Source organism: Balaenoptera ricei, chromosome 1 (assembly GCF_028023285.1).
Source record: "Balaenoptera ricei isolate mBalRic1 chromosome 1, mBalRic1.hap2, whole genome shotgun sequence".
Classification (NCBI taxonomy): domain Eukaryota; kingdom Metazoa; phylum Chordata; class Mammalia; order Artiodactyla; family Balaenopteridae; genus Balaenoptera; species Balaenoptera ricei.
Window position 1 is genome coordinate 119414493 of NC_082639.1, and position 19642 is coordinate 119434134.

The 19642-nt window shown below is 41.9% G+C and overlaps 1 protein-coding gene across 3 annotated transcripts in view; it reads left to right on the forward strand.

The window, feature by feature from the left end:
• Positions 1-3592: 3592 nt before the first annotated feature.
• DDR2 (discoidin domain receptor tyrosine kinase 2) overlaps positions 3593-19642 on the forward strand; it is a 161862-nt gene continuing 145812 nt past the window's right edge. The window contains exons 1-2 of one of the 3 annotated variants that reach the window (XM_059935227.1): positions 3593-3780; positions 17695-17986. The gene's annotated coding sequence lies outside the window, so the exon portion shown is untranslated. Of the gene's footprint in view, positions 3781-4193; positions 4315-17694; positions 17987-19642 lie in introns of those variants that run through there. The other 2 variants (XM_059935219.1, XM_059935235.1) reach the window with 2 other exon arrangements.

Below are 19642 nucleotides of genomic sequence, written 5' to 3' on the forward strand. Positions count from 1 at the left end.
GGCTATTGTGAATAGTGCTGTTATGAACATAGGGGTGCATGTATCTTTTTGAATTATAGTTTTGTCCAGAGATACTGGCTTATCTTTCAATGTATGACACCACTTTTCTGAGAATTGACCCACCTGTGAACGTGATGGAGCAATTTTCATATTACATGACCCATTGCCCTCACAGTTTAGAGATAGAGCATGAATACATGAAACACACCTGACCAATCAAATTCTTCATCTCAGGATTCCAGAACTGGGCTTCAAAGAACTAGTCATTCTTTCTCATTCACTTGAAGTGAGGAGATATATATATATATTTGAGAGATAAGACATCATTTTAGGGTAACCACCTTTAATAATGTGTGAAAAGAAGTAGAAAAGTCTGGTCTGCTGAAAAAGAACAGGTTAAAGCAAGATGTGTAGAGATAAGGAGAGAGAGATGGGAAATGAATGAATGAATGAGAGAGAGAGATATAGGGAGGGAGGGAGGAAGAGAGAGAGGAGAGGGAGAAAAGAAGAAGGAGGAGAAAGAGAAGGAAAAGAAAGAGTAAATAGAAGACAATTAATTAGGCATTAGGTTACTGGTGGCTAATTTCTGATTTTAATTCCTTGTGAAGCTTAAATGTACCAACTGGGTTTGGTTTCTGTGAATACCCATATAGCCTCTTAAGATTTGTGTGTGTATGTGTGTGTGTGTATTTCTTAAACTGAGTTAGTTACATTCCTTTTATTTCCATCCTTTATTTGACTTCCTAAGGCACCACAAATGTATCCAACCCTTGTGAATTTGGAGACAGAAATACTATAGTTATTTCAACTCTTAACACTTGTATTTACTTGAACCTTGGTTTGTAGACTAGAAAAGATCTTGAAAAGTAATCTTGCACATTTCTTCTAGTTAATCCTGCATCCTGACCATTCCAGATAGATCTTATTTTTAGTGAAGGCCAGGTAATGGAATTCTATACTGTTTGTCAGTAATTCGTTTCTAGTGTGAAACAGTCCTCATAACTAGGATATGTTACCTCCCATGGAACATAAATAATTCTGATTGCAATGACTCATGTTTCCCAAGCCAGTCCAGGGGGCAAAATCTGTTCACAAAAGAGTAACGAAATCATATTTCTCCACATCTGTTCCCACAATTTTAAGAATTCCAGCCTTACTCAAAACTCTGTCAAATAATTATGAGAATCTCCAGGAAATGTTTTCTGTGTATTCTGCGAATCACTGCTTTCAACTTTGAAGTGGCATTTGCCATTGTCTTTCTTTTCAGCTATGGCTTCGTGCAGCAGTGGCTGTTGTCATATCTGAAGGAGCATACCCCTCTCCCCAAACCAGAGCTGTAGACTCAAATATGATGATCCCTCCTGATGCTTTCAGTATCCCTCAAATATTTTAGTAAAATACTGCTTTCAGCTTTTCCTTACTCTATTTTTGGTAGCATCTTCTTCTTAGAGTTCAAGATTAGACCCCAGATTTGCCTAAGAGTAACCTGAGTTACAGACATGGTATTTTTCTTAGAGCTTCTCCTTACTTTTGACACAGCTTTGTTGCACTTGGTACCTGTCTTTTGTCCCTTGGTTCTTTCTTCACTGAGCGAGTTCTTCCCAAAAGTCTCCTTGGTCTGCATACCAATCGACTCTTGACAGGGCTACCCATCCTTCCTCAGACAGACCCCAGTGTGTCTGAGTTTTGGACTCAGCATCACTGGCTCAAGCTGGATTCCTAGTTATACACATACACAGACAAACAACCAACCCTGACTATGGAGTAGAACCACCTTAAATACTGGTGTTTGAGGATACATACTTTATCTGTCCTTTATTAGCTTCTGGCTTTATGAAATTATTATACTGTTTTCCATATTTGACTTATAGTCTCACCAAATCTGTGAAATTATAGGTCAGGCTATCAGTGCATTCTTCATGGTCATGCCAAAGAGGTAAACAATTACAGGGCTAGATATTTGGGAGGATTCTAGGACTATTTCTCTACCAAGATGTCTGTAGTTGGTTCAGGCAAGCACCCAGTAAAGTGCCTGATAAATGCTCAATATATATTTATTGAGTTGAGCTGAGTTGGTCACCCTCAGCTAACTTTGGGCTTTCTAAGTTATTTGAAGTCTTCTTAATAGGTTTATCTCTACACTGTTTCTTCTCTTTGTAAAATAACCCTAGTTCTAGTGTTTCCTCTTAGGTCTTGTTTTCTACCTTTAATCATCTCTGTGGCTGCCCTCTAAGAACTCTCTGGATTCTCTGTGTCCTCTTCTATCTGGAAAGTACAGATAAGAAAGGCCACTTTCTGACTGAGCTTAAGGGCTTTTTAGGGACTGAACACTGGCAGCTTGGCTCCTCATGGCCATCCCAGTTGGAGGTCTTCTTGCCTCCCTGTTCCTCTCCTGAAGTATCTCTCGCTCCAAACTTACCATGGGGATGTCCTTCCATGATCTCTTTCCACTCTCCTCTTCCTGTGTGTCACACCTCTCTTCTTGCTCATCGTGGGGGCATGCAATCCCAGATTGCCTGCCAAAGTACAAGCAGAGAAGAGTTGGGGATAGCTTAAGAGCCCAGAGGCAGGCAGTCTCTTTACGAGGAGGCCATCTCTCAGAGGTGGGTTCGGTCTTCTTAACCTCTCTTTTGCCATCTACCTTTCTCCACGGATCTCCTGAACTTGAGTTTCTGCTTACCCTGCATTTCCTGTACTCACAGAGAATCAAGACCTCTAGGGCAGACCAAGCCTGTGCTTGGTAAAGAATGATCCAGGCTTGGAAGGGTTAATGTCAGGAGCCTTGATGGATGGGGAGGATTATTAGTTACTCTTTTTAAAGAGCCAAGGAAGGGTTCCTCCCTGTCACTTACACTCCCCTTTCACATGATCTCTCTTCATGGCGGTGGATAGAAAAAAAAAAAAAAAGAGGAAAAAAGTCTCAAAATAATTTAGGAAGTCCTCACAAACGCTTGTGTTTTCATTTAGCAGCATGGATACAGCCACAGACCCTCAGAGGGAGCAACCAACTGGGAATTGAGTAGAAAAAAAATAGGAATCCTAGACTCTCAAACTATCCAGTTTTTTTTTTTTTTTTTTTTGGTGGGGGAGATAGTTCGGGAGGGGGGAGGATTAAATCAAATCTTTTAGGGGAAGGGCTCAGCTCTGGGCTTTCATGGATAAAACACTAAAGATCAACTCCATGTGTGTGACCCAACTGTCCTGGAAGCGTCAATTGGAAGAGAATCCAAACCTTAAGTTGTGCTCATAGCTTCAGCTCAAGTAAGAAAAATGAGGTGGGGGTCACAGGGTGGGGATCAAGTCTTAGATGGAAGAAGGGGAGGGCTTGGGGATGGATGCAGCGGGGATAAGGCGGAAGGGAGCTATGTCTTTAAGTCTGTCCTACGGTTATACGTATTTTTTCTTCTATGAATGGGTTTTGCTGTAAATTATAGCTTTGCCCGTGGTCCCTTGGGTCAAAAGAAATAGTCTCTAAACAGAAAACAGCTCTGATTGGTGACTTTCCTTCTTCCCTCCCCAACCCCCTTCCTAATTGAAACCAAATGTGCAATATATTGGATGCTGGGATCCCTGGCGCTTTCCCAGGAATCCTCAGAATGTGAGGTTTCTCTCAAAGGCATCTTGCATCAGCCTGTGGATGTATGCCTACCACCGGGCTCCTCCACCGGCAAAGTGGAAAAAGAAGCGTTTCACAACAGATTCTTCTTTTTGGGTTGGGGGAACGCAGTGGATTATAGCTCTGTTTTTCTTCTTTCCAAAACTGTGCACTCCTGGATGAACGTAAGTTGTGTGTTTTGGGGTTTTTTTTCCCTTCATTGTTTTTTTTTTTTTTCTTTCTTTTCCGAAAACGAAAGCTCTAAATATCCTTCTCCTGGTGTCTCAGGAAAAGTTTTAAAAAGGAGGCAGAAGGGGGTTTCAAGTCAGGCGAGGAAGGGAAGGGAATGGGGCACCCTAGGCACGAGAAATCCAAGATTTCACGTTTTGGGGGGGCTGGATTTATGTTATGGAGAGAAGAGTAAAGCACTGCTAACCAAAGAAGACTGAAGCATAATAAACGAATCCATCGCAGCTGCAAGATACAATAAACAACGTTCGCAGGGTTGAAACTGTTGGCAGGCAAGACAGGCCGATCGCAGAGCTGGTTTCTGGGATGGAGAAACCCGAGCCGGGAGCTAGGTTTTCGGCATTTAGTAGCGGCGTTCGAGGGTCCTGAGTTTGGGAGAGGACAACTTTTTGTATTTTTGATTTTTCAGGGGAGTCGCTGACTTAACTGTGAGGAGGACAACTTTGGGTGACGGGTGACTGCACCTTGAGGTTTGGGGTGGTTGGGCCGGGGGTCTGGGTGGATGGGGCATTTTTCAGTTGGTGATGAACCTCATCTTCCCCATTTCTCTGGCCTGGGTGCCTTTCCCTTTGTTACCGAATGACTTGGGACTGTTTGCAGTTGGGACCTCTGAGTCCTGGCTGAGGTTCAAGAGTCCCATCCAAGGGGAAAGAGAATTTTTCCAAGTGGCTGAAACTCTCAGGCCAGCCATTTGAGGCGGGAGTTCGCAGTGTTCAAGCCAGGAGGCGTTCAGCACCATTTTGCTGACTGCTTGCCTTCTGCCTCCTTTCCCTGGAGGAACGACAGAGCCAGAGTCTGTAAAGAGTCTTAGAGATCTCTTCTGACCCCCTCATTTCACAGGCGGTGGAAGTGACAGAAGGTGGATTGACACATTCAGGGTCAACACAGCATGTTATTAGCGAAGTTGCAGATGAAATCCAAGTTCTCTTTACTGCTAATCAGTGCTCTTTCCATTCCATACCTCTACGTGCATGTTCATTTCTCTCGAGACTGAGGTGATAGAGGCAGTTTAATTAACAAGTCACCGCAAGGACATCACTTATCAGCAAGAAAGGATGCTAATGGTGGTTCATCAGCAGGTGGTATCTGTGGTCATATTTGGTTGTGTGTCTGTGTGTAAAATAAAAAAAGCTAAGTGCTTGCTCTGCACCAGGCTCCATGCTCAGAGCTCTACATACATAATTTGATTGAATCTTCACAGTTCCCGAGGCATTATTCCTAGTTTATGAATAAGGGCATTAAAGCTTAGAGAAGAAGAATGATTTGCTTAAGGAAGTACAGCTAGTAGGGTTGAGACTCATGCATGTCTGACTCCAAACTCTGTGCTCTGAATCACTCTGCAATAACACTGCCCTCCCCCACTCCACACACACGTTTGACTACTTTCCGAGTCAAGTTCCACGTTTCCCTCGGTGACTGGTGACTAGGAGGTGAAGGTGTCGGGCTAGGGGAGCAGTGCAGATCCTCTCTTGAAGGCCGCTTCCGCACTTGGATGGGTATTTATCTGGGTACCGGAAAGGGGCTGCGGGTGGGCAGCTCTCTGCATTATTTCTGGGTGTTTGGTATATACTTACCTTTGTTCTGCAAAGAGCCTCGGATTTAGATTCCAAAGACCCAAGTTCAAGTTCTGGCTCTACCTTTTATTATTTGGCAAAGTTGCTTTACCTTCCTGCACCTAGGCCTCTGTATTTATTACATGGTAAAAATAGCGATACTTTTCAGTATTATTGTTGTTGTTGTTGTTGTTTTTAAGAATTTTATTTATTTATTGGCTGCGTTGGGTCTTCGTTGCTGCGCACGGGCTTTCTCTAGTTGTGGTGAGCAGGGGCTATTCTGTTGTGGTGCACGGGCTTCTCGTTGCGGTGGCTTCTCTTGTTGCGGAGCACGGGCTCTAGGCGCACGGGCTTCAGTAGTTGCGGCACGTGGGCTCAGTAGTTGTGGCTTGTGGGCTCTGGAGCGCAGGCTCAGTAGTTGTGGCGCACGGGTTTAGTTGCTCCGCGCCATGTGGGATCTTCCCGGACCAGGGCTCGAACCCGTGTCCCCTGCATTGGCAGGCGGATTCTAAACCACTGCACCACCAGGGAAGTCAGCAGTATTATTGTTTTAAGAGACATTGGACGTGAACGCGTTCTGAAGGCTGTGAAGGCCTTCCCCATACCAGTTCTTGTGACAGTGACCCCTGAACACTGGAACAAAATGTGAGGCAGCGTCTGCCATGCTGGGTCCAGCAGGTGGTGCTGATGCCGGCGGGAGGGTGGCTGTATGGGGCTGTGTGTGAAACCCTGGAATGGGTGGCCTTGGTCTTAGTGCCCGTCTCTTTTGAGTGGAAGCAGTCCCTCCTCACGGGGAATAGTCCCAGGTTTTCTATCTGAAACTTTCCTCTGGTGCCTGGCTTGGCCATGCTTCCTCACCCAGTGAGCTCAGTGGAAGCTGAAGGACACCATGGTGTTCAAGCTTCCCTTGCCTGGGTCTGTGCGGTCTCTGAACGAGAAAGGTTTAGTTAGGATCAGTCCACAAGTCTCTCCTCAAAGGAGATGGCTTTCGAGGAGCTTCATATCTAGTTGAGGGTAGATCCTTGACCCTGGACCTTCCTCATGTTCCCTCCTCTGTGCCTGTCATCAGAAGGAATGCAGCTGCTCCTGGGGGTGGGGTTGGAGGCCCAGCAGGCGGTGGGGAGGGCCCTGCCTCTGCTTCTCCTTAAGATCTGTTTGCTTTATAAACACTAAAGGTAAGGGAAGTGGGGAAGGCGTTTCCAGATTCTTTTACTTAGAATCCACGAGTTGTGACTCCAACGGTATCCATGTCTGTGACATATGCAAAAAATATATATCGGTCTCTGCCCCTGGTTCCTGGCACAGCGCTCCTGAAACCCTTGTAGTTTCCTAAGTGATAAGAGCACTAGAGCATCTTTTGTTCTAATATTTGGTCTCTGACTCCTGTTCCTGACATAGAGCTCTTAAGTCCCTCGGAATTTCCTGGGTGAGAGGAGTGTCTTTTGTTCTAATGAGGTGATTTTGGGTGGGATCCTGAATGGGGGCTTCGTCCCCAGAAAGGCCAAGCCATGGTTAGAAGCTAGGGATTTTCAGCCCCACCTCCTCCTTCCAGGAAGGGAGGCAGGGCTGGAGACTGAGCTGATGATTAATCATGCCTACATGATGGAAATCCCCGAAGTATCAAGTCTGGGGAGATTCTGGGTTGGTGAACACATCCATGTGTTGGGAAACTGGTGCACCTCAACCCCACAGGGACAGAAGATCTTATGCTGGGGACACTTCCAGACTTTGCTCTATATATTTCTTTGTCTGGCTGTTTATCTGTATCCTTTATTATATAATAAACTAGTACACATAAGTGTTTCCCTGAGTTTTGTGAGCTGGTCTAGCAAGTGATTGAATCCAATGCTGGGAGTAGGGGAGGGGTCATGAGAACCTCTGATTTGTAGCCAAGTTGGAAAGAAGTTGTGGGTAACTTGGGGACCTACTACTCGTAATTGGTGTCTGCGCTGGGGGGACGGTCTTGTGGGTCCGAGCCCTTAACCTGTGGGGTCTGCACTAGCTCCAGGCAGTGAGTATGTTAGTAGGGGAAAAAAGTGAGTTTTTCCTAGACGATGTCCAAGCACAGAGTGGGAGTGTCATCCAAAGGAGTCTCATCACCTCCTCACTCTCCCCTAGCCTCTCTGTCAACTCACTGTTTTCTTCCCTTCTTACATAGTCACGTCCCAGACTTTGTCATATGAATTATCTATCACATGCAACAAATCTAGTTCAGACCTTTCCATATGATTACATTTTTAATAGACACACTAAAAAATTAGAGGTTCCCCCCCTTATACTAATGTCACACCATTTAAAATTAGCATTAACTCTCAGGCACTTCTTCCCAAGTTCCTTTGTAAGGTCCACTTTCAGGCACTTTACATCACCCTCACCTCAAACACACGACCCAAACACACATCTCACGGGCATTCAGAAAGCTACCGCCCCTCTGAAAACGGACCTCCACAGACCTGATGTCATGTGCCAGCTGACATAAATGGTGACCTGCCCTCAGCTCAGACACGCTGGATCCTTTATGCCCCTTGACCTGTTTGAAGCCACGCAAGGTATGAATTGACCCTCTCCTAACACTGACTACTCAGTCCAGATATGTGTCCTACATCCCCAGGCCTCCCAGAGCTTCTCTGAAGTCAGCAACCATCCACAATGAGGGCTGCTCACCACTACGTTAGGAACCTCGGGTAGACCTTAAGGATCAATTAAATAAGAGTATCTGAGGGTAGGGGTTGAAGTGAATACACTTCAGTATTTTGAAGTGTTCCCCATGTGATTCCAAGCTGAACCTCTGCTGATAAATCTCCAAGTTCGTTGCCTTAGCCATTCCTCAGTGGGGAGTAAGGGCACCCTTTATAGGACAACCCCACCCCTGTTGTCCTGTAAAGAATTTAAGGGTCAGTGCCTCCCTCCCCTAGCTGGCTTCCTTGAGCTTGGTCAAGACCACCTCATGGTGTCCACAACCTGCCTTTTCCCCTTAAGTGGACACTTGCCCAGGCCTCAGACTCTTTCTGATGTGAAGTCAGACAGACCTGATTTGCACTCCCAGCTGTATACTCACTGGCTGTGTGATCTCGGGCAAGCCGCTTCAACTCTCTCAGTTTCCTACTGTGTAAAACAAGGATCATAATTCCCATCTAATAGGTATTACAGATACCTCTTGTGAGTACATAGCATAATGTTTGGCGTGTAGTTAATAAATGAAGTTGATGATGATTGCTTTTATTATTAATTTGGCACAGATGCTTTGGCTTGTTCAGCCACATAGCACCAGCCCAGCTATTTTTCCATATCCTTAGTCCAAAAACATTCTTCCAGGCAGCAATGTTCACCCACCAAAATCCCCTTCTACAAATAATGCTCCTCAAAGTACTTTTGCAGTGGAAAGGATATGGGTTTAAGTTCTGGCTTTGCCACCACTTACTAGCCGTGTAACCTTGGACGAGATCTTGAACCTCTCCAAGTCTCATTTTTCTTATCTCATAGGTTTGGTATATGAAATAGGTGCCATTAGATATACAAAGAGGCCAACATAGAGCCTCATACGTAGTAGATGCTCTGAGTAAGTGAATGCTCACTCAGTGTCACTTCTCTTACTTTTTCTGGTGGAATCTTCAATGCTTTGTGGTTTAAAAGCCTGTCATGTGTGAACCATCGAGATTGTTATCTTGGATTGATCCCTTTCATTTGAACACTTTGGTTTGATCATGGATGCGATCTCTTGGAAATTTGCCCTCTTTGATTTGAAAAGACAGCTGTCAGTTCATCTCCTTGCCTCCACTCCCTCATCCATTCCCACCTCACTTTCACCCAACCTTTCTCTTAATGCTCAAAACACACTTGTGCATAATGCTATCTTTACAGGGGAACTAAACACAAGAGTAGATTACTTGGCTAGGGGTCTGTATAACACCAGAAGAAAAAAAGGAGTTGGTAGTTTGGGGCAGGTAGGGAAGAAGGGATACTATATATTATATATTAGACAAGATAATCCTATTACAGTGGAAAGATTTAGAGGGCAGTATAAAACAGTACGGGTCACAATTGATACTGCTGTTGTAACTAAATGTGAAATGCATTCAGGAAAGGGACAGATGAGTTAACAAAAGAGAAGCACAGGTTTTGTGCTTCTGTAGAAGTCATCCAGCAACTAGCTCGTCCCACCAAGGCCTCCAAGTTGGAGGGACCACTGGGGGAAAATTGGCCTTGACTTATGTTCACCATTTTTTTCCTCTCCTACTCCTAATGCCCAAGTCTCTGCCCCTTTTCCCCATCTGGCTACATTTCTCAGTAGTTTCTAACCTGTTTCTCTCCCTGATTGTTCTGGAATCCCTCGGCAATTCAATTTTATTTTACTTGGCTTAATTCTATTTAGCAAGGATTTATTGACTGCTTCCTAGTGTAAGGTACTCTGCTTAACATTTTCTAATAACAATAGCTTAATAAAGGAACTGAGATGTCCAGATGCCTGCCCGGGGATATTCATCAAAACACCAATCACCTAATGGCTAAAGTGATGGTCTCTCTAAACTTTCTCCATCTCTTTATATTTTATTTGCATGCATTTGGACCTGTTATGATTGAGCCTATGTTATTCAGATATGATTTGGCTGAAAATAATTCTCTTCTTATTTTGATTTTCTTTCTTATTTTTGCTTTCTGTCCTTCCTGTTGTGCATGGAACTATTTGATGTTTCCAAGTTCTGTAATTCTCCAAGCAATGGAGATCCCAGCATTTGGCAAGTTGTATACTTATTAAATGGAATCTCACTTTGGTCTCTAAGCACCAAGAAAGGTTAGGTTTGAGCCAGCCCAAGTACCACTGAGGCCTGGAAGAGCAGTGAAAAGGCAGAAGGGTTCTAAATGGTGTTTAGACTTACTTTGAAACTCCTGGGTTCAGCTAGGCTTCTCCAGGAGATTGGCATTGTCTATAATGGATTCACTCATTCAACTGTCTTGTGGCTTGTGTTTTGTGCCTAGCGAGACCCCAAAGAAATGTTTGAGGAGTCCCTTGTACCTACTGGTCAGAGGTTAATGCTGTGTACTACGTGGTGTGGGTGTAACTGGGAGGGCTTATAAGAATAGAACCTTGTGTGCAACAGGTAGTGAGGAGAATATGCAGTAAGTTTTGGTCTCAGCACCATCATTTTCTAGATTTTTTACCTCAAAGAAGTCTTTTACCTTCAGTGGTCCTCAATTTCCGCATCTGTTTCCCTCATGTACTTTTATATCCTTCTTTTATGTTCAGAAAAGGGAACATGTCAGGAACTTTGTAAAGGGGAAAGCACTGTGCCTATGAAGATGGTAGGTGGGGATGCCTTTTGAACGCATTTCATAGGTAGCTAGTCCAGCAAAATTTACTGTGTGCAAGGTTGCCTTGGAAGTGCTCATGGGAGCTATACCAACAACATGCCTTGCAGGGCTGTAACTTCCCAGAAGCATATAAAACTTAGACGAGTGGTGAAGGTTACAAAGGCTGCTGGGGCTTGTCCTTTAGGATGTACTCTCTTGAGATTCGGGGGAAACAAGTTGATCTAGAGAAGAGAGTAGTGGGAGTTAAATTCACTCAAGAGTAGCTAGTCATTCCTCAGACGGATGTAGGTCTAATTCTAGAATGTGTACACTATATAGATTTTTAAAATTGAGATAACAATGTTAAAATAATATCAAAGGGAATTAAAAATAAATCCTAATCCCCCCCCAAATCCCAGCAAGTTATTTTGTGAATACTGACAAACTGATTCTAAAGTTTATATGGAGAGGCAAAAGATCCAGAATAGCCAACACAATATTGGAGGAGAAGAACAAAGTCAGAGGACAGAAATTACTTGATTTTAAGACTACTATAAAGTTACAGTAATTAAGACAGTGTTGTATTGCTGAAAGAATAGATAAATAGATCAACAGAACAGAATAGAGAGCCCAGAAATAGATCTACGTAAATATAGTCAACTGATCTCTGTCAAAGAAGCAAAGGCAATACAATGGAGTAAAGATAGTCTTTTCACCAAATGGTGCTGGAATAACTGGACATCCACATGCAAAAAAAACAACTCTAGACTCAGACCTTACATCCTTCACAAGAATGAACTCAAAATAGATCATGGGCCTAAATGTAAAATGCAAAATCAGGAAACTCCTAGAAGATAACATAGGAGAAAGCCTAGGTGGCCTTGGGTATGGTGATGACTTTTCGACACCAAACGCACAATCCTTGAAAGAAAAAATTGATAAAGTGGACTACGTTAAAATTAAAAATTTTTGCTCTGTGAAAACTAGTATCAAGACAATGAGACTACAAGCCATAGACTGGGAGAAAATATTTGCAAAAGACACATCCGATAGAGGACTGTCACCCAAAATATATAAGGAACTTAAAATTCAACAGTAAGAAAATGAACAACTTGATTAAAAACTGGGCAAAAGATCTGAACAGACAGCTCACCAAAGAAGATATATAGATGGCAAGTAAACATGAAACAATGTTCAACATTATATGTCATTTGGGAATTTCAAATTAAAACAACAATGAATTACTACTACCTACCTGTTAGAATGGTCAAAATCCAGAACACTGACTACACCAAATGCTGGTGCTGATATAGAGCAATAATAACTCTCATTCATTGCTGGTGGAAATGCAAAATTGTACAGCCACTTTGAAAGATAGTTTGGCAGTTTTTTTATAGAACTCAACATATTCTTATGCATGATCAAGAAATCGTGCTTCTTGGTATTTACCCAAACAAATTGACAACTTACGTTTACACAGAAACCTACATACAGATGTTTATAGCAGTTTTGCTCATAACTTCAAGACCTGGAAGCAACGAAGATGTCCTTCGGTAGGTGAATGGATAAATAAACTGTGGTACATCCAGACAATGGAGTATTATTTAGCACTAAAAAGAAATTAGCTATCAAGTCATGAAAAGACAAGAAGGAACCTTAAATGCATATTGCTAAGTGAAAGAGGCCAATCTGTAAAGGCTACATACTATATCATTTCAACTATATGACATCCTGGAAAAGGCAAAACTATGGAGACAGTAAAAAGATTAGTGGTTGCAAGAGGTTACAGGGGAGGCGGGGATGAATAGGCAGAGCACAGCGGGTTTTTAGGGCAATGAAACTATTCTGTTGGTGGTGGATACCTGTCATAAAAATTTCCAAATCCATAGAATGTATAATACCAAGAGTGAACCCTCATGTAAATTATGGACATTGGGTGATAATAATGTGTCAGTGTAAGTTCATCAATTGTAACACATGTACCACTGTGGTGAGGGATGTTGATATTGGGGGAGGTTGTGAGTGTACGTGTGGAGATATATGTGAACTCTCTACTTTTTGCTCAATTTTTCTGTGAACTGAAAACTGCTCTAAAAAAAGTCCCAAATCCCAAATTCCCAAAACTCTGATTTTATCCTGGCTATTTCTTTCTTATTTGATGTCAGACCTTGTAATATAGTTATATAATAGAGTCATAATTATTAATTTTGTTTTTCAGTTAAGTATTGCCAGTTTATCCTAAACTTTAATAATATTATTTTATTTAATAAATCTAATGGAAGCAGAAACTTAAAGTTATCGAGAAAGACTAATTCAACAGGTTAATAGCAGATATTTGGGAAATCTCTTTGTCACATCATTCAAATTAGAATAACTTATCACTTGAAAGAATATTCATTGAAATTGTTTTAACTAATGCAAATACAAACATTCTCACTTAAAATCATGGTATGGTGGAAAGAGTGATGGGCCAGGAGTTAACAGGGTGAGATTTAAATTTTAACTTTGCCACCTACTAGCAGTTGAACTTTGTGCAACTATATTTTTTAACTTAATTGCACTTCAATTTTCTCATCTGTAAAGGGCAATATAAAATTTCTACATTTTCCAGTTAAATTATGCTAATCACTGCCTATACCAGCGCCCATACCCCCATATTCACTTTCATAGTTAAGTGTTGAATCATTCGTCTCCACTTCAGTTTTCACTCCCCGCCCCCCCCCCCCCCCCCCCCCCCCCCCGCCATACTGTAAGTATCCTCCTCTCTCCTCTCATGTTAGCCAAATACCACCGTTCCTTAAAGGTTAGCTTAAGTTTCCAATCCTCTGGCCAGCTCAGATCTTACTTCTTGGAATCCCTAGTTCTTTTGGTCAGTATCACCTAGTCTAGTAAAGGTCATGTCTTAGGTGATCTCTATAACTCATCTTAGAACATAACCCATAAATATTTACTGAGTTCTCAAGATATAGTATGTTAAAGACTTATTACATGCCTCGCATAATGCTTACTTGTTGCCAGAAAAATTCTTAGAGGGGAGTAATTGAAGCCTCACATACTATCCTTTTTGTGGATTTAATGGGGCTCAAAAATTTTCTATTACTTGGTTATTCTGTAAGATTGGAATCTCAAGAGAGCCAGGTCATGGAGAACTGGTGTAAGCCCTAAGCTTGCTCTCAGAACCACTGGGTTCAGATCGTGCTATTTTTAGTTGTGAAAATTGAAGGCAGTAATGTCTTCATGAGTACAAATGTGGAGGAACAGATAAGCTCACATACGAATACTTGGAGTGTCCTGGGTATAAAATGCACACAGGGCTATTTTTCTTTAAGTAATAAATAGAAAATGGTTATTCCCAGAGGGTGATGATTGTCATTCTAGGTTTCAGGATACAGCTGCAGATTTGGTTTTTCCTGGTTTGACCATGGGGCAGAGCTGGTGTTTTTCTCCTCATCATGCTTCTTTCCTCATAGGTGTGTCCAGACCTCTGATAATAGAAGTGCTTACCTTTCACTCTTCCCTCTCACACTGAGTGGTCACTCTTCCCTGAGACCACCTGCATTAAAAAAAATTCTCATTTGATCATTTAGTGTCATGTAAAGAGTAAATTAACTGCTACTTAACATCATGTTTGGAGGTGAAGATTTTTCTAAGCCTTTTGTTCAGTCATTCATTAGCAAAGGGGTGTCAAGCTTTGATGTCAAGCTAGGATGTAAATTCTAGACTTATGTGGATCCCTCGAGGGAGTGTGAAAAGTTTCTAATCCTTTTGCTGTATTTTTGGTGAGGGACTTGGCCTTTGCAGGTTAAAAGTTGATTGAAGCTCTTCCCATGATCTCTTCTTCACAACTGTGATGTTTACTTACATCTTTCATTTTCATGACTTAGGGTGCTAACTTCTTGCCCTCTCCTAGACCCACAGGCACCCCACACCCTCTATAAAAAGGGGGCTGTGCTGTGCCTTTTGCTCAGCTGTAGGAAGTTCCACTTCTAGGCTCCTGGGTGCTCCTCACTTTCATTTTCCAACTGATCAAGTATTGCCAACATTTACAAAACATATTCTGTCAAAGACCTCAGGCTGTCTAATGTTATCCAATATACATATGTAAACTTCAGTGACTCTGCATTTCCTGATGATCCTACGATAATTACCTTCTTGCCTTGGGCATAAGTAATCTGGGAGAAAAAAAAAAGGAGCATTGCTTTAAATAGGGCAGAAGTTCTAATTTCCAGCCCTAATTTACTAAGTAGTACGGATATTGAAATGAATTTCCAATTTTTTAGATCTAAATCCTTATTTGAGTTGGGTAGGTTAGGGCAAAGAGAAGTCTGGTGAAGAAGTCCTTGGGCAGTTAAATAGGAAGAAAAGAGTGTGACACATAAAACATGGCTGCATATTTGTTATCAGCAGACTGGATGCAACAAATGAGCCTTGGTTTCAAGTGAAATGACGCAGGTAAGGACCCTGAATTCACTTACAATGTTGCTTTACACGAAGGTCTTTAAGGCACTAGCAGGGACACCTCCAATTTCTTTTGGAAATAAATTGAAATTGGGTGTTCCAAAAAAGTTATTGAAACAGTCATAATGAAAAAAAATAGGAACTTTACTGAATGTTCTTATAGTTAATGCTACATTTAGCATTATTTTTTTATAACAAAGTACTTGGTGAGGTGGAATGGGGAGGTTGCTATAATATTTTCAGTGCTTGGAGCCTCTAAAGGTCTGAATCCAGCCCTTTGTAGGAACAGAAGCTATTGTCATCCACAACTTGTTCCTAAATGTACTCAGTCACCATTCCTCAGAGCTACTGGGAAAAGTACTATGATGCTCTTCAAAAATACGTTCAAGTCCATCCTTACCATGAGGATGTTATTATGGTTACCACTGCACGAGTCAGTAATAGGTATTGGGGAAAAATATCCACCCCACTGATCATGGGGTGTTAAAATACTTTCTCGTGAATATAGGAAGGTTAGGTGAGAGTGGTGACAAAGCATTGGGATATTTAGACCCATGTCATTTCCTTTCATCACAGCTCAATAATCTATCCCCCATCACTAACCACACTTCTTAAGGCCAAGTAAATGGCTTCACGTGTAAGGTGAATGGTGTTCCACATTCAAAGTACTATCATCTTCCCCACCCCTCCCCCCAACATAGTAGCTTTGCTGCTGCTGATGTAGGGTCCACTGGGAAGATAGACAGCTGCTGAGGCTGTAGGAAACTGACATCTTGTAGCGATGGTTTTAGTCATGGGTTTCTAAATGAGCAGGTTCTCTACTGCTTCCCTTGGTGAAAAGGCAGGACAGGCTTTTTCAAGAGAGACAGAATAGACTCAGCGCTCTAAAAATCTTCCCTTAGGATTATCTAATTTGGTATTACTCAAACCTGAACAATATATGGACCAATTTTATAGGGGAATTTTTTTCAGCTCCTTAGGATGATGGATTGTTTGGACACTATTAAAACATGTACAAACATAAAGCTAGGTATATACTTAAATGAGGTTCCTGGACCCAATTTCCACGTGTGTGTTGTGTGCGTGTGTGTGTGTGGGGGTGTTCCCACACAACACTGAACAGTTCTCTGGACACCACCTGGGTGTCCTACAATTCAAATGAATTCTGACACTACCCAGAGATAGCATCAGATTCCACAGGTTAAGGGTTCAGTCCCACAAGACTGCCCCGACACCCTTACTACACCTCACTTCAGAGGCCATTTGCAGACTCAGGCTGATACCTGTGCTTCGGATCGACCGGCTGTAAATCAGAGGCTCCCAAGACCCCCTCCTTGGGTTCGATTAATTTGCTAGAGCGGCTCACAGAACTCAGAGAAACATTTTATTTACTAGATGACAGGTTTATCATAAAGGGATTTAACTCAGGGACAGCCAGATGATGAGATGCATAGGGCAAGGTATGGGTAAAGGGAGAGGAGCTTTTATGCCCTCACTAGGCACCATTCTCCCCAAATCTCCGTGTATTCTTAAACTTGGAATCTCTCTGAACCCTGTCCTTTTGAGTTTTTATGGAGGCCTCATTACACAGGCATGACTGATTAAATCATTGGCCCTTGGCGATCGATTCAACCTCCAGCCCCTCTTCTCCCCGGAGCTCAGTGGAGTGGGACTGAAAGTTCCAACCCTCTAATCACAAGGTTGGTTTCCCTGGCAACCAGCTCCCACCCTTAGGTGGGGTCCTAGAATCACCTCATTAACCTAACAAAAGGCCTTTATGGCTCTTGTCACTTAGGAAATTCCAAGGGTTTTGGGAGCTCTGTGAGCCTGCATCCGTGGATGAAGGCCAAATATATATGAGAAATATATTTTGGTCCTCTGAATGACCAGATATATATTTCTTTTTTTTTTTTTTAACATCTTTATTGGAGTAGAGTTGCTTTACAATGGTGTGTTAGTTTCCGCTTTATAACAAAGTGAATCAGTTACACTATATATTTCTTATAAATCACAATATCACAACATCTCTTATGCTTTAGTTCTTCTGCAGCTATACAGCCAAAGCAGATTTAAGTGAAATCAAATATAGTTATAAACTCAACAAAATAACAGAACATTATTTTTATGCGTGAGATGATTTGGTTTGTTGAAACTAACCACTAGTGTGGAGGTTAAAGATAGAGTGGACACATGTGGCCCCAGGGCCTGGTCTATATTTAATTTGGGTTTGTTGTTTAAGTAATTAATACTCATGCAGAAAATGCCTATTGGAGTGAGTTAAACAGATAGTTATTAATAGCCTCAAGGGTTTATGTGTTGCGGGGGTGGGAATCAGACCTCATACTTACATAACCAAAGCTCTGCTGGTAGGCAATAGTCAAATGTTAGTTTTAATTTGGTATCATTAGATAATTTGTTAAATTGTCTATTCACTTGAAGATAAGGTTAGCATGGGGGTGATGATGAAGTTGCTACAAAATGGGTATCTGATTTAATTTCTAATAGAATTAGTGACAGAACCACTGTGCTTTGTGTGTTTATGCCTTATAGGTTTCTGCCTATAAACTGATGGGCTTCGGTATATAGAGTCAGAGTCTGCATTAAACAGCTGCTTGCTGCATGAACACGGCACTGACCACAATGGCTGAGCGGATTAAACTGCCCCATACCACCTGATGACTCAACTCTCCCACGGCCGTTTCCTCTGTTTCTAGCTTTGACTTGCTCTGACTTTCATTTGGCATTTGGACAATTGTAAACACAAAGAAAAGGCAGGCCCTGAAATCACATGGCAGTGCTTGGTTACCATTAGTATGAAAAGTTCCAAATTATAGAATCAAAGGTATAAACTTTTAAAAATTCTAGAAATGTTGAGGACTGAAAGAATACATTTACACTTGGAGATACTCTGTTTTAAAACTAAATTTAAGCTACTTTTTTTTTCAGGAAAACCTTTCTGATCTGCCCTTGTTTCTTTAAATTTCATTAATAATCAAAAATGTCTAGGGAATTCCCTGGTGGTTCAGTGGTTAGGACTCAGAGCTTTCACTGCTGGGGCCTGGGTTCAATCCCTGGTCAAGGGAACTAAGATCCTGCAAGCCAAAAAAAAAAAAAAAAAAAAAACAACAGAATAAAAGGTCCGTTTGTAAATTTATATATATAAAAAAAACTATCATGACAACGTAGTGATGAGTGCTTATTGTGTACCAAGATTTATGTTAAGCACTTGATATACTTGATATCATTGAAACCTTATAATAATTGTGTGAAGTGGGTATTTTTCTTATGTTATATAGGAGAACACATGACACTAAGAGAGGATCACTCGCATAGCGAATAAGTAGCAGAATAAGAATTTGAACCTAGGTCTTTCTCACTGCAACACCTAACTCTTTACCACTACTTCGTTACTCTCCTTGAGCCTGTGTCATACCTTGTGGATATCTCTTTTTTTTTGCAAGTAGACGCCGCTGTTTTATAATCTTCTCCTTATATGCCTGTCCTTCCATGGAAGCAGTGAGTCTCAAACTTCAGTATACATCAGAATCACCTGGAGTTCTTTTTAAAAATGCAGATCCCAGGCTCCACCTCAGACTTGGTTAAATTAGCAATTTTCTGTGCACCAGAGAGCCTGTGTTTTTTTTAACAACCTCCCTTGGGTGATTCTGTTGCAGGTGTTCCTCTGCCTGCATTTAGGGTAAAACTGCATTTGACTGTGGGTGCCTCAAGGACCATGATTTTTTATCCACCCTTGTAGCTCAAGGATTCACTCAGTAAATGTTTGTCAAATAGTTCAGAGAATGAATGAAGGAAGGAACAATTGTCAGTAGAGGATATGTTCTTGGAAAGAACATTCTTTTGGCTAGACCCGTGGAAAATTTAGAGATACATGTTTAAATATCACTTAATGTACTCAGTCTAGGCTCTCTCTCCTGGAGGCCAAGCATTGCAAGGAGCCTATGAGAAGGGGGCAGAAAGCACAGCTCTGTCTGTAGAAAAAGAATGGAAACTCACCAGCTGCCCCGGGATGGGGTAGAATCAATCTTCTTCCCCTTTCCTAAAACTAAGATCAATTGAACTAAAAAGGTATAAATGCCTTTGAGGCCCAGAAGGGGGTTAGTTTTCCTAGTGTTTTGTAGGCATGAAATTTTCTGCTTAACTCTTGGTTCTGAGGTCAATAAAGGATGTATTCCTTTATGCAGCAAAAGGTTATTTTTTTGTTTTGTTTTTTGAGCATTTACTAAGTGCCTTGACTGTCATAAGGCACAGTCTTTTCCTGAGTTTGTTATCAGTTAGAAAATTCAGGAAATGGTCAAGGAAACGTGGGGCTAGTTGCTCAGTGTCTGCAAGCACAAGAGTGCAGGGAAGGGGTAGTATTGTCAGGGGACTTGAGATGGACACTGGAAGTGGAGTAAGAATTGGATGGAATTAGATAGGCAGGAAGCAAAGAACAGGAAGAACAGAGGCTTGGTAATCAGACTGCTTATGATCGGCTGGC